General features: G+C 43.3%; 1 long non-coding RNA gene across 1 annotated transcript; it reads right to left on the minus strand.

Annotated features, from left to right (window-relative positions):
* Positions 1-722: 722 nt before the first annotated feature.
* Positions 723-13,056, minus strand: LOC105739116. Its single transcript, XR_001114986.2, has 4 exons — positions 12,893-13,056; positions 3,818-3,978; positions 1,392-2,359; positions 723-1,320 (listed from the first exon to the last, which is right to left on the minus strand). It is a non-coding gene; the product is annotated as an uncharacterized LOC105739116 (long non-coding RNA).
* Between the last annotated feature and the right edge of the window lie 881 nt (positions 13,057-13,937).

A 13,937-nucleotide genomic window follows, 5' to 3' on the forward strand; every position in this document is an offset into this window, starting at 1 on the left:
GCACACACTATAGATGCTTGAGCAACCTCTTCCCATGCCTCCTGAAGTATCTGTGTTGTATGTGGTGGCCACAAGTTGTCCATGGGCTTCTGATGTAAAAAACAAAACTGTCCCTTTTGACCCTGTGCTGTACAGCATCAGGGCAGTGATTGCTGACCACATACTGGACCCTCGGAACAGAGGGCTCTGCATCCATGTCCATGAGCCTTCATGCCCATCTGGCCATCAGGCCTTGGGAAGCAGCACCCCACAGCCTTGGCACAGCTGCAGAGACCTCCTTGCCTCAGAATGGAGTCAAATCTGTACCCCCTGCAATTCTCATCTGCAGGAAGCACTGGCCTCCTTCATCCTCAGACTATAGTGCTGACACTGGCTTCCTTCATCCTCAGACTGTGGTGCTGGAAGTCACCCCTCTCCAAGGCCCCTTCGGATCAACTGAGTGACCAGCAGTGAAGTTTGTCCACCTTCTGAATTGATGCCATCATTGGATGTGATGGAGCTCAGTGGGGGGCTGCTGCCTTCCCTCCCTTAGCTAGGATGTCCCTGATAAAGGATGACACCCAAGCCTCAGCACAACTGGCCAAACTTGAGGTGGTCATCTCAGCACTGATGCTAGGCCAACAATTAGCCCCATTTGTACATTTTTACAAACTTTTTGGCAATTGCCAAGAATTGTCCACCTTCCCTCCCCATTGAATTAAAGAAACTTCTTGTCTCATGGATACTCAGAATACCAATCAAGGTAACAGATGCCTTTATTTTAACTAAGGACGCGGTACAGATCTCACAGGGACACTCCTTATCCCCTGCAGAGTTCCAGAGACTGCTGATGGTGACCAAGGCAACATTTCATCAGAAAACACAGTGCTGGGCTTGTGAAGAAGGTGTCCAGTAGAGCTTCCACTGCCCCTGTAGGCTGCAGGCAGCTGCTTCAGTTGAGAGATAGACTGAGCTCCTCAAAGAATTCCTATTTAAGTTACAAAGCAGCAAGTGGATGCCCTGCTGGGTTCCACTATCGCCACAGGCTTTGATTACTCTAAGTTCATGCTCCTTAGGAAAGTGCACTTTTTACACCAATGCTGCACAGTTCCCTCAGTTGCCTTTACTGGAAATCAAGGAGTTCACATTTTTGACAACCATTCAGTCCTGGACTGTCCAAGGGGTGCAGGTAGCTCCGTACTGGAAGCTGCCTGCTACATGCGGATCAGTAAAATCAGACTTGCCCAACAACTCACTGGAGACATGAAAACCAATGCATGGGGAATGCATGACGTCACCCAAATATTTACGAACACGCTTGTGCTGCCAGAGACCCCAGATCTCTAAACCAATGCATGGGGAATGCATGATATTACCCAAATATTTACCAACATGTTTGTGCTGACAGAGACCCCAGATCACTTTTCCTGCCTCCTGCTAAACAAATGGGGGCAGTAGCTTCGCATCAGCTTCCACATTTCATTACTCATAATTGTGGCCTTCCTAATCTCTCACGCCCCTAAGCACTTATTACAATGTCTCAACAGCCTTCTCTCAGCCTCTCAAAATATTAGTCATCATTAAAATAAATGTCTGATATTAAAGCATCAGGGTCAATTGTACTGTGACACCTAAAATTTCAGGCTGCACCCCACCAGGTCCTCAGCCTAATGGCTTTCATGCCCCCACCAGACTGCAAAACTCTTTGAATTAGTCAAGCACATTCCTCAAGGGACCAGGGGTTACCCCACGCTCTGAATTCTACCAAGCCTGTCTCACACACCCTCTGCTCCAGAGTGCAACCCCCGGGTAGACCTGCATAGATGCAGTGTCATCCCCTGCTGGGCTGAGTATACGTGAAAAATAAATTACTGTGAATTTCGTCTGCTCAGTGTTTGTTGTGTCTGCAGCCATCCACAGAATTGTAGGGCAAGACTAGTTTCTTCACCAATGGGGTGAACAGGAAGGAACCCAACTAGGAATTGCCTTTTTAAAAAAATCCCTTCCCACCCTCTTAATTATGTAGTGCATGCATTTTATACCTTTTTTGCTCATTCCGTTATCTGAGGTCAGCCACTGATATTTAACCCATCCTTAGCCTCGGAGGAGGGCAGAGGAACACTGGTCATATTGATTTCCCTACCGGCGAAGACATGGTTTCCTCCTGTGCCACTCAAATTCTCTCCTTCTTTAACTTGATGCTCAGTAGATTGTGTTTCACTTGTCTTTGCAGATTGTTAGGAAGATGAGAATCAGCTTTCGTTTTTGATGTTGCCATAGAGAAGACTCTATGGTAATGTTTATTTGCATAGTCAGCTTTCTCTTCTTTTCCCTCAGACAGAAATTGCAAACTCTTAGGTGAGAGACAGCTTTCTGGAGTCTGCAAACATAGATTATCTGCCCTCTTTTGATGGCAAATTTCTTATATCCCCACCAACAATAAAATAATTACATACAATTTTGACATGTCATATTGATTGCCAACTACACGTAAGAACATGCCTTGATTTTAAATCTATATTAATTATAAAAATTTGGGTAGTCACAAAAAATTATTGTGTACAAATTTATAGACCTCTTCTTAGGACTAAATGAGTTACTATTAACTAATATTTATTGGGCAGTTAGTGTATGGCAGAAGCTTCCTATGTACTATTTCATTTTATGTAAAACAATATTCTATGCAAAATGCTATAATTTCCCCGTGCCTCCAATTTGGACGTGATAAAACTAGACGTCATAAAATTTTCGCCCCAGAGTTCTCTGCTTAGTAAGAAGTAGAAGGAAGTCTTCTAAACCTAAGACATCTGATTTCAGAGCCCATATAGTTAAATGCTCTAAATGCAGATTCCCAGGCTGGTGGTGACTATGAGAGCCCCGCACATACGATGTAGGACAGTGCTTCTCTGTAACATGCACAACATTCCCATGATGACGGTGACTATGAGAGCCTGCCACATATGATGTATGACAGTGCTTCCCTGTAACATGCGCAAGATTCCCGTGATGATGGTGACTATGAGAGCCTGTCACATATGATGCAGGACAGTGCTTCCTCTGTAACATGCCCAAGATTCACCCGGGGATCTTATTAAAATGCAAACTCATAGACCACACTTTGACCAGCTAAGATAAGAGCATTTAAATGGGTGTCCAGGTGGCAGTGCTAAGATCCTACTGTTCATGTGGGCACTGGCTCACCATACTAATGACGCTTGGGACCTCCAGTCCCTGCTTGAAAAGAAATACAGATACATAGGATTTGACTGTGCATATGGAATGTCTGTTGTGTTCTGGCCATTGTACTAGACAATAGAGATAAAAAGTCAAGTGTCCCTTCTCTGTATCTGAAAGGAGCTTCCTACAAATTGGCTTCTGACTGCAGTGTATATTTTCTCTTCTTACCTGGGAGAGTGAACTCCACCTCAATGTTGGTAACTGAACACTGCCCAGTGGACTTGATGGGGGAGACCATAGCTAGCTGTGCTCCCACATAGCTATGACCATAGTATATCTCACGATGCCATTTCCCCCTTGTCAAAAGGCTCCCTCCAATATTACACACGCTCCCCATGATTATACATTCTTCCTCCTTCCACCAAATTTTCCTTAGTCTTGTAAAGATAAAAACATAAACCACATTCTTTTCATATTAATTATATATTAATTATGAAAGTTCCTTACTTTTCATGGTGTTTAATATTTTCTCCCAATTTATAGAATATATTGATGAATATACGAATAAATTTTATCCATGCATATCTATTACAATCTTCGTTATATACTTTACTATTTTTAAATTTCTTATGCTCTTATAAAATGTGTGTTCTTGACTCACGTTGGCTTCCATTTCTTCCCTCTGTCTTCTATTAGTTTAGGCTATGAGCAGAGGTGGACGAGGTGGCTGCTGTATTGGATCAAGGATATGAGCAGCGATGGATGAGGCAGTGGCTGTAATGGATCAAGGCTATGAGCATCTTGTGAAGTAGGATGTTAAATCTGTAAATATCAGAGTGAATCCAAACTTATCAATTCAACACTGGATTGTAATACAGCTCAAAAAAGACTAAAAACACAGCTCTACACTTTAGGAGTCTGAGGCAGGCAGATTGCTCGAGCTAAGGAGTTGGAGACAAGTCTAGGAAACATGGAAAAACCGTGTCTCTACAAAAAAAAATTAATTAGCTGGCTATGGTGGTATAAGCCTGTGGTTCCAGCTTCTCAGGAGGCTGAGATGAGAGGATTGCTTGAGCCCAGAAGTTAGAGGGAGCAGTGAGCTCTGGTCACTCCACTGCATTCCAGCTAGGTGACAGAGTGAGACCCTGTCTCAAAAACGAACAAACAAAATAACAAACAAAAACAGCTCTAAACGAAGGTGGCTAGAAAAGTAGCTCAAGTTGTTCCTGTCTGGTTAAATACAGACATAAATGAACTATTTATGTGCCTCAGTGGCTTCATAATGCTGACAGCAAAGCCAATTGTTCTGGCAGGTTCTGGAAAAATTTATCACATCATGGGGTTCAATGCCAATGTCAAATCATAAATATAATTATCAAATCTGAAAGTGAACCCAGTTTCAGAGACCTCCAGAAGCCACTGTGTAGGAAGCTCCTTTCAGATAGAGACACGTGATTATTTGACTTCTTATCTCTGTTGTCTAGCACAATGTCCAGAACACAACAGATATTCCATATGCACAGTCACATCCTATGTATGTGTATTTCTTTTCCAGCAAGGACTAGAGGTCCTAAGCTTTGTTTGTATGGTGAGCCAGTGCCCAAATGAGCAGTAGAATCTTAGCACAGTCACCTACACGCTCATTTCGATTCTCTGGCCCCTTATCTTAGCTAGTCAAATTGTGGTCTATGAGTCTGCATTTTAATAAGATCTCCGGGTGAATTTTGTGCATGTCAAAGGAAGAGAAGCACTGCCCTCAAAATATAGAACAGGTGAACTAAATTATTAATTTATAGAGGTAGGCTGGCTATTTATTTATTTATCTTGTTGATGGGAAGATTCAAGTTGACATACACGATCACCTCCATAAGGATTTCAGGTAAAAAACAAACAAACAAAGGTTTAGATATTAGATATATTTTACAATTACCACACCAGTCTTTTCACTACAGCATCTAGTAGCACATTTCCCAGAGATTTAGATGGAAATTTCTATCCCATGAGCCTTCTGTTAGTATTTTTAAAATTGAATACTCAATAAATAGTGGCCAAATTGAATCTCTTACAGGCATCTCACTCAAACTACAGTCAAACTTTCCAATAGGCCCCATAAAAATCATTGTTCTAGAGCAATCTGATATATTTATACACCTCTTTAGACACTTAGGTAAGTATAATAATACAAGTATTGTGTGTGTGTGTATTGTGTACCTTGTGGCCCCTTGCCCAGTTTCTGCAACACCCGAAGCTGATGCAAGTTTAATGTAAACAACGTCCAGCAATGTTAGAAATGTTGACTTTTATGTGCCCATCAGGAAAAAAAAGATGAACGTTATTGTAGAGGAAATTTTCATTCTGGAAAAGATGCATACTGTTTGAATATTACTTTCATGCTTTCCACAGATATTACACACAGATATTATATTCCAAGGGTTATGTTTCAAAGTCATCAAAAATAGAAAATACATCTATATTTCTAACTGAAAAAAATAACACTAAGTAGCCTACCTTTGGGGAAATGTGATAAAAATATTAATGAGCATCACAACTCATGAAAAGCATAAAATGTGCAATGATTTAAACTACATGTTCTTCATATGAATCTGTGTAGAAATATAGACACATTTGATAAATGCTATTTAAAGTCTGAGTGCTTTGGTAAATGATTCAGTCATCTGTATGTTGAAGGGATTACTTTTATCTGCCTTCAGAGTGAGAATTAGATTTCTATTCTTTATAAAGCAGGGAATACAGATTCTGCGTGAAGTAAAAGCATTCAATCCTTATTAATAATGATGGCAGCTGCGCTGCAGAGGAGAAAGCCTGTCAGAGTAAAGTATTCAGTTTTACATCATAATCAGAGGTTTGTCTATCTCTGTTGAATGCAGAATTAAAAACCCCTTCAACATTTTTAAAGTAATAGATGAAAAACCTCTCAAAGTCTCCTTTAAAATTTGAATTGACGATTCCACATAACAGGAAAGGGACCAAGAATATCTTCAAGAAATACTTCACGATGGAAGTGATGTTTTAAGTGAAATTTCATCAAGGAGAAGATTTTCCAAAAAGTCTTTTGACCTCAGGAAGAATCTCATTAGTTTACCCTGTAAATAGTTTCTAGTAAAATGATAAAGACTTGATTTTTCAAAAACAAAAAATTTACACGGTTTAATCTAATGTTTTGATTTCGAAAGTGCTGTTGTGCCCTCATAGTTACGCATGTGTATTTATACGCATTTTCTTAGCTCATTCAAATGCCAATAAAATACTTTACTATCCAGGTTCCTTAAAAGCTGAATTAAGTTCTAAAAGTGAGGATTGTATGTACTCTGTGAGGTATGCGCAGATGTATGTGTGTGATGTGTATGTATGGTGTGTGTGTGTGGTCTGAGTGTGTAGTAAGTGCATGGGGTACGTATATGTGTGTGTGGTGTGTATTGTGGGTGTCGTGTGAATACTGTGGGTGGTGTATGGTTTGTGTATGTGCTGTGTTTGTGGTGTATGTGTGTGTGGTGTGTATGTGCACTATGTGTGGTGTGGTGTGCATGTGATATGTGTGTGTGCAGTGTGTGTGGTGTATGTGATGTGTGTGTTTTGTGTGTGTATGGTGCTGTGTGTGCAGTATGTGTAGTGTTTGATGTGTGTTTGATGTGTGTGTGGTGTATGTGTGTGGTGTGTGTGGTGTGGTATGTGTGTGCACAGTGTGTGTGGTGTATGTATGTGATGTGTGTGTTTGCTGTATGTGTGTGGTGCTATATGTAAGTGTGCAGTGTTTGGGGAGGTGGGGTGTGTGTTTGATGTGTGGTGTGTGTGTGGTGTTGTGTGTGCTGTGTGTGTAGTAGGTTCGTGTGTGTGGTGTGTGCATGTGCACATGGTGTGGGGTGTGCAGTGTGTGTGGTATGTGTGGGGGTGTCTGTGCATGTGTAATGGTGATGTGTGCGGTGTGTGTGGTGTCTGTGTGTGGGGTGTGCATGCACGTGCACATGGTGTGGTGAGTGTGGTGTGTGGTGTGGGGGTGTGTGTACATGTGCACATGGCATGTGTGTGCAGTGTGTGTGGTGTGTGCACACATGGTGTGGTGTGTGTGGTGTGTGTGGTGTCTGTGTGTGGGATGTGTGTGTATACAGTGGTGTGTGCAGTGTGGTGTCTGTGTGTGTGGTGTGTGCACATGGTGTGGTGTCTGTGTGTAGTGTGTGTGCACATGGTGTGTTGTGTGGTTTGGGGTGTATGCGTGTGCACATGGTGTGGTGTGTGCAGTGTGTGTGGTGTTTGGGGTGTGTGCATGTGCAAAGTGTGTGGTGTGTGCAGTGTGTGTGGTGTCTGTGTGGGGTGTGTGTGTGCACATGGTGTGGCATGTTCAGTGGGTGTGGTGTGTGCAGTGTCAGGGGGTCGTGTGTGTGCATGTGCACATGGTGTAGTGTGTGCTGTTTGTGTGGTGTCTGTGTGTGGGGTGTGTTTGCGTGTGCACATGGTGGGGTGTGTGCAGTGTGTGTTATGAGTGACTGTTTCTCTTAGCATGTGGACATCAGTCTTCCAGACCAGCTTTCTCCATGTGTCTGGGAACATAAGAAACAAGTTTCTGCAATAATTGTTACACAACTTTTCCGAGACGGACCAAATTTCTGTCGTGAGTGGGTATCTGCGTGATTTCACAGGAGGGAATGTGATGTCCTGGCTTGGCTCACACCCTCTGTGGGTTTAGGCAGGGTTCCTGCTGGATCCCTCACTGTGGCCAGATAAAGAGGGCTCTGTTTCAACTCAGGGCACCAGAAGAGGACTGGTGTGTGGGAAGACCAGGTAATCATAATGCTATTAATAATAGCAGTAATCATACTGTTTTATACATTGTATATGTCATAAGGATTTTAACTTTCATGTAACATAATTGTTGTAAAAATTTTCCCAGTTTGTTTTCTGCTATTTTCCTGGTGTTGAAATGTGTAAGAATTTACATTTTAGGTACGTTAGGTTTATTCCTTTTTATACTGTTTCTGTTTGAAATTTTGATTTTAGAAGACATTCATTCTCAAGGTCATAAAACACACAGACATCTAATTTTCTTTTCTCTCTCTCTCTCTTTTTTTTTAACATTTAATACTGGAATTAACTTTTATGCAAGGTGTAGGACAATTATTCAATTTTATCATTTTATATTCTCAAATCATTACCCAGTATTTTAATACCATAAATGGAACAATCCCTCTTGTTTTGTGAATTTAAAACGTTATCCTATTACTAGACACAATTACACTGAATTTCTGTGTTTTTAATTCTCTTTCATTAATGTGTTTATTTTTGTGCCATTTCAAATTTGTTTACTTTGAATAGTAATAATCTTAAATATAGCAAATTTTATAATATTGGCTCTCGTGTGTGTTCAATAGACGAATTTAAAATCATATTTTCATGTTCAAAAATATTTTTCTTGGAAATTTTATTGGAATTTGAGCCTGTTTTTAAATGATTTACAGCAAACTAAAGAGTTAATATTATTGAGTCCTCTCATCCAGAATGTGACACGCAAATTACTCAAACCTCCTTAAATGCCATTTAGTCAAAATTAATAAGTTAAATCAATATAAATTAGTATAAATGAATATAAATAATGATTAAAGTAATGTGTTTGGCTGCACGTTTCTGTCTTCTGCCTTCTATCACTGATGTTTTATTCCTATCCTTGTTGTTTTCTATCCTTTCGTTTATTATGTCTTTTACTGTCTTGTGATTTGAAAACTATATGACACATTGTAATCCTTTAATTTCTCTAATTTTTTGCTTTTAATTTTAACTAATTTTATTTTTTAGAAAGTGCAGATTCACAACTAAACGGAGCACAGAGTACTGGCTTCCCATATGTCCCTTTCCCCACACACAGCCTCCTCACTACAGCTTCCTGCCTCACAGGAGCACACCTGTGACAACCAGGAACCTACCTTGACCCTTCATTATCACTCAAAGCTTACAGTGCACATTCACGGTTACTCTTCACGTTGTACATTCTGAGTCTTGATAAAAGTATAATGGCAATGGGATATTATTCACTGCTAGCAAGAGATGATCTATCAAGCCACAAAAAAATACATGGAGGAAGCTTAAATGCATATTGCTAAAAGAAGAAGCCAATCAGAAAAGTCCACGTACTGTTCAATTCCAATTATATGACGTTCTGGAAATGGTGAAACTATGAGAACAATAGAAAGATCAGTGGTTGCCATGGACCAAAGGGAAGGAAGAGATGGATACACAGAGCACAGAGAATCTTCCCGGAAGTAAAATCATTCTGTATGATACTGTAATTGTAGATATATATATTTGTAAAAATCTATCTTAACTTTTAATCTTTTAAATTTTTCTGTTTTTTTTTGACAGAGTCCTGCTTTGTCGCCAGGCTGGAGTGCAGTGGAATGATCTCGGCTCACTGCAACCTCTGCCTCATGGGTTCAAGTGCTTCTCCTGCCTCAGCCTCCCGAGTAACTGGGACTACAGGTGCCCACCACCATGCCCGGCTAATTTTTGTATTTTTAGTAGAGACCGGGTTCACCATCTTGGCCAGGCTGCTCTCGAACTCCTGACCTCGTTATCCACCTGCCTGCCTCCCAAAGTGCTGGGATTACAGGTGTGAGCCACCACGCTGACCGTTTTTGTTTTAAAAACTACAGACAAGCTGGGTGCAGTGGCTTAAGCCTGTAATGGCTGCACTTTGGGAGGCTGAAGTGGCTGGATTGCTTGAGCCCCGGAGTTCAAGACCAGCTTGGCAACATAGTAAGACCCCACCTCTACAAAGAAAATTATTAAAAAAATAGCCGGCTGGGCGCGGTGGCTCACGCCTGTAATCCCAGCACTTTGGGAGACTGAGGCAGGCAGAACACGAGGTCAGGAGATTGAGACCATACTGGCTAACACGGTGAAACCCCGTCTATATTAAAAAATACAAAAAAGTTAGCCGGGCCTGGTGGTGGACGCCTGTAGTCCCAGCTACTTGGGAGGCTGAGGCAGGAGAATGGTGTGACCCTGGGAGGCGGAGCTTGCAGTGAGCCGAGATAGAGCCACTACACTCCAGCCTGGGTGACAGAGTGAGACTCCGTCTCAAAAAATAAAAATAAAAAAGCCAGGCATAGTGCTGCATGCCTGTAGTCCCAGTTACTCAGGAGGCTGTGGTAGAAAAATCACTTGACCCAGCAGTTTGAGGCTGCAGTAAGCTATGATCATGCCACTGCACTCTGGCCTGGGTGACAGAGCGAAATCCCATCTCAAAACAAAGAACAACCAAAAACCTACAAGCATACTCAGAGACAGTGTGGGTTTGGTTCCCGACAACCACAATAAGGCAAATGTTACAATCAAGTTAGTCGCAATAAACATTTTGTTTCCCAGGACTTTTAAAAGCTATGCTTAAACTATGTTGTAGTCTAATGAGTATTTAATAATTAATTAATTAATTAGTAGTCACATTATGTCTAAAAATCTATGTACAGACCTTAAAATACCTCACTGCTGAGAAATACTAATGAATATCTGAGCCTCACCAAGTCATCAGCTTTTTGCTGGTGAGGGTCTTGCCTCTATACTGATGGCTGCTGACTTAGCAGCCTGGGAGCTGCTGAAGATTGGGTGTCTGTGTCAATTTCTTAAAACAATGAAGTTTGTTCCTTTCACAAAAGATTTCCCTGTAGCATGTGATGCTGTTTGATAGCATTTTATCCACAGTAGAACTTCCTTCAAAATTGGAGTAAACCCTCTCAAACTCTGCTGCTGCTTTATCAACTAGGTTTATGGAATATTCTAAATCCTTTGTTGTTATTTCAACAATGTTCATAGCATCTCCACCTGCAGAAGATTCCATCTCAAGAAAATATTTTCTTTGCTCATCCATAAGAAGCAACTCCCCATTTGTTCAAGTTTCATCATGAGTTTACAGCAATTTAATCTCATCTTAAGGCCCTAATTCTAATTCTAGTTGTCTTGCGATTTCTACCACATCTGTAGAGACTTCACCACTGACATCCTGAGCCCTCAATGTCATCCATGAGGCCTGGAATCAACTTCTTCCAAACTCCTGTTAATGTTGATATTTCAACCTCCTCCCATCAATCACAAATGTCCTTAATGGCATTTAAGGATTGCTATTAAGGACATTTGTGATTCATGGGAGGAGGTTGAAATATCATGAAAGGATTTATGGTGAATCCTTTCCAAAAGGTTTTCAATTCAGTTTATCCAGATTCATCAAAAAATCACTATCTATGACAGCTATACCTTTAAAAAATGCGTTTATTATTTAATAAAAACACTTGAAAGTCAAAACCACTCCTTGATCCACAGGCTGAAGGATAGATATTGTATTAGCAGCCATGAAAATAACATTAATTTCCAAGTACATCTCCATCTAAGCTTCTGGGTAGCTAGGTGAATTGTCAATAAGCAGCAATCTTTTTTTCCTTTTTTCTTTTCTTTCCTTTTTTTTTTTTCCTTTACGTAGTTTCACTGTTGTTGCCCAGGCTGGAGGGCAGTGGAGTGGTCTCAGCTCACTGCAACCTCTGCCTCCAGGGTTCAAGCCATTCTTCTGCCTCAGCCTCCCAAGTAGCTGAAATTACAGGTACCACCACCATGCCTGGCTAATGTTTTTGTATGTTTAGTAGAGATGGGGTTTCATCATTTTGGACAGGCTGGTCTCAAACTCCTGACCTCAGGTGATCCACCCACCTTGGCCTCCAAAAGTGCAGGGATTACAGGTGGGAGCAACTGCATCTGGCCAAGCAACAATCTCTTTAAAGGAATTGTCTTTTTTTTTTTTCTGAGCAGTAGGTCTCAATAGTGGGATTAAAATATTCAGTAAACCATGCTGTTAACAGATGTGTTGTCACTCAGACTGTGATGTTCCATTTCTAAAGCACAGAAAGAATAGATTTTGCATAATTCTTAAGGGCCCTGAGATTTTCAGAGTGGTCAATGAGCATTGGCTGTAACTTAAAGTCACCAACTGCAGTGGTCCTCTAAGAGAGTCAGCCCACCCTTTGAAGTTTTGAAGCCAAGTGTTGATGTCTCTGTAGTGATGAAAATTTTACATCTTCACTAAGCTTAATCATTTCTAGCTCTGGACTTAAAGTGAGAGACATGCAATTCTTCCTTTCATTTGAGCTCTTTGAGGCCACTGTGGTTACTAATTAACACCCCCGGTGGGTGTCAGCCTCCTCCCTCCTCAATCAAGTTCACCCACACCAGGGGGTGGGGAACAGGGCTTCCCACACCCCACACACTCTGCGCGCCTGGGGCTCTCCCACAAGGGGCTCTCATGAGCCAGGCAGCAAGGCCTGGCCCAGCCAGGCTGCACAGGCAGAAGGAATCTCCCAACCTGCCCAGCACACGGGGCTTTTTGTTCACAGCCCTGGCTCCTCTGGAACTGGGGCTCTCCCATCCTCAGACTCCCTGCACCCCAACAAATGCCAGGAGGACCAGGACCCGCAGCAAGGCAGCCCACTGGGTGCATGCTCAGTGGGACAGCTTGGGCCCCCTCAAGCTGAGTCACAGAAGCAAGGTGTGCTTGCACCACCCATGACCCACTGGAGTCTGCGGTGGGGCTGGAGCCCCAGGTCGCCAGGGTGGCATGGGAAACCAAAGACTGGGCACCTCCACCTCCAAAGCTTGTGACCCCGGAGGCCTCCACATCAAGCACAGATGCAAGCCATCCAGGCACCTCCCAGCATCTCCAGGAGCTGGGGCGCTCGTCTACACTCACACCTAGCCTGTTAGATGAGCTCCTGTCGACCCCAGAGTTTCAGCAAAAGGCACAACCTTTCCTAGATCTGGTGCCACTGGGGGAGCTGAAGGACGTGGAAGAGCTTGCTCCGCTGGAACCACTCCTCAGCCAGGAAGAACACTGGGCTCTGCTGGAGGAGCTTTTAGGACACGGGGTTGGGGTGGGACGGGGGCAGGGTGGCGGCCTCTCTTTTGTGGTGAACCTCTGACTCGGTATGGAGAGGCATGTCTTCCCTTCCAGCTGACCTGCCTAGGATCCCTGAGTTCCAGGTCCCATGAGAGACTCCACTCAGAGGAGGGCTGTCATTCATTCCTGAGCATCCCAGGATCCCAGAGCCTGTCCAGGTACCGGGAAGTGGACTGTCTACTGCTCATGGGCGGGTTTGCAGGCAGCAGCCTAGGTTTTCTAACTAGCCCAGGCGGAGTTCTCATCCCTTTTCCCCCCACCCACCTGCGTTCTTCAGTGGGGTGGGAGGAGACCTCCATCCCAGGAATCACTGGCCCGGGCAGCCGCTAGACTTGCTCTTCTTTCGCGTCTCGCCTCCTCTTCCTCCCCCCACCACCGTCACTCACCTACCTGTGCCCCGCCAGCTTCTTCAGCATCACCGTGGAGTGCCTGACAGCTAAATGCAGACCTGAGACCCTGCGCAAACCAGGTTTCTGCCCTTTCTACACGGGAGGGAACTCAGGCAGAGAGGAGAGGAAGGGAGACAGAATGGGAGCGATGGAGGGAGGAAAGAACGGATGGATGGAGCGACCTTGTAAGGGATGGAGGGAGAGAGTGAAGGAGGGAGGGAGGGAGGGACGAAGGGAGGAACTGAAGGAGGGATGGAGGGAAAGAGGGAGGGAGGGATCAAGGGACAGAGAAAGGAAGGCAGAGAGAAAAGCTGTCTTCTACTTCCAGGACAAGCAGGACCTCTCACTCTGGGAAAATGTTGGGTGCCCAGTGCGGGCTAAGTGCTCGGCCCACAGCCCCGTTGGCCTGCAAGGCGCGCACCAGCCCTCCAGATCACCAGCCTGGGTTA

This window comes from Nomascus leucogenys, unplaced genomic scaffold (assembly GCF_006542625.1).
Source record: "Nomascus leucogenys isolate Asia unplaced genomic scaffold, Asia_NLE_v1 001712F_26959_qpd_obj, whole genome shotgun sequence".
Lineage (NCBI taxonomy): Eukaryota > Metazoa > Chordata > Mammalia > Primates > Hylobatidae > Nomascus > Nomascus leucogenys.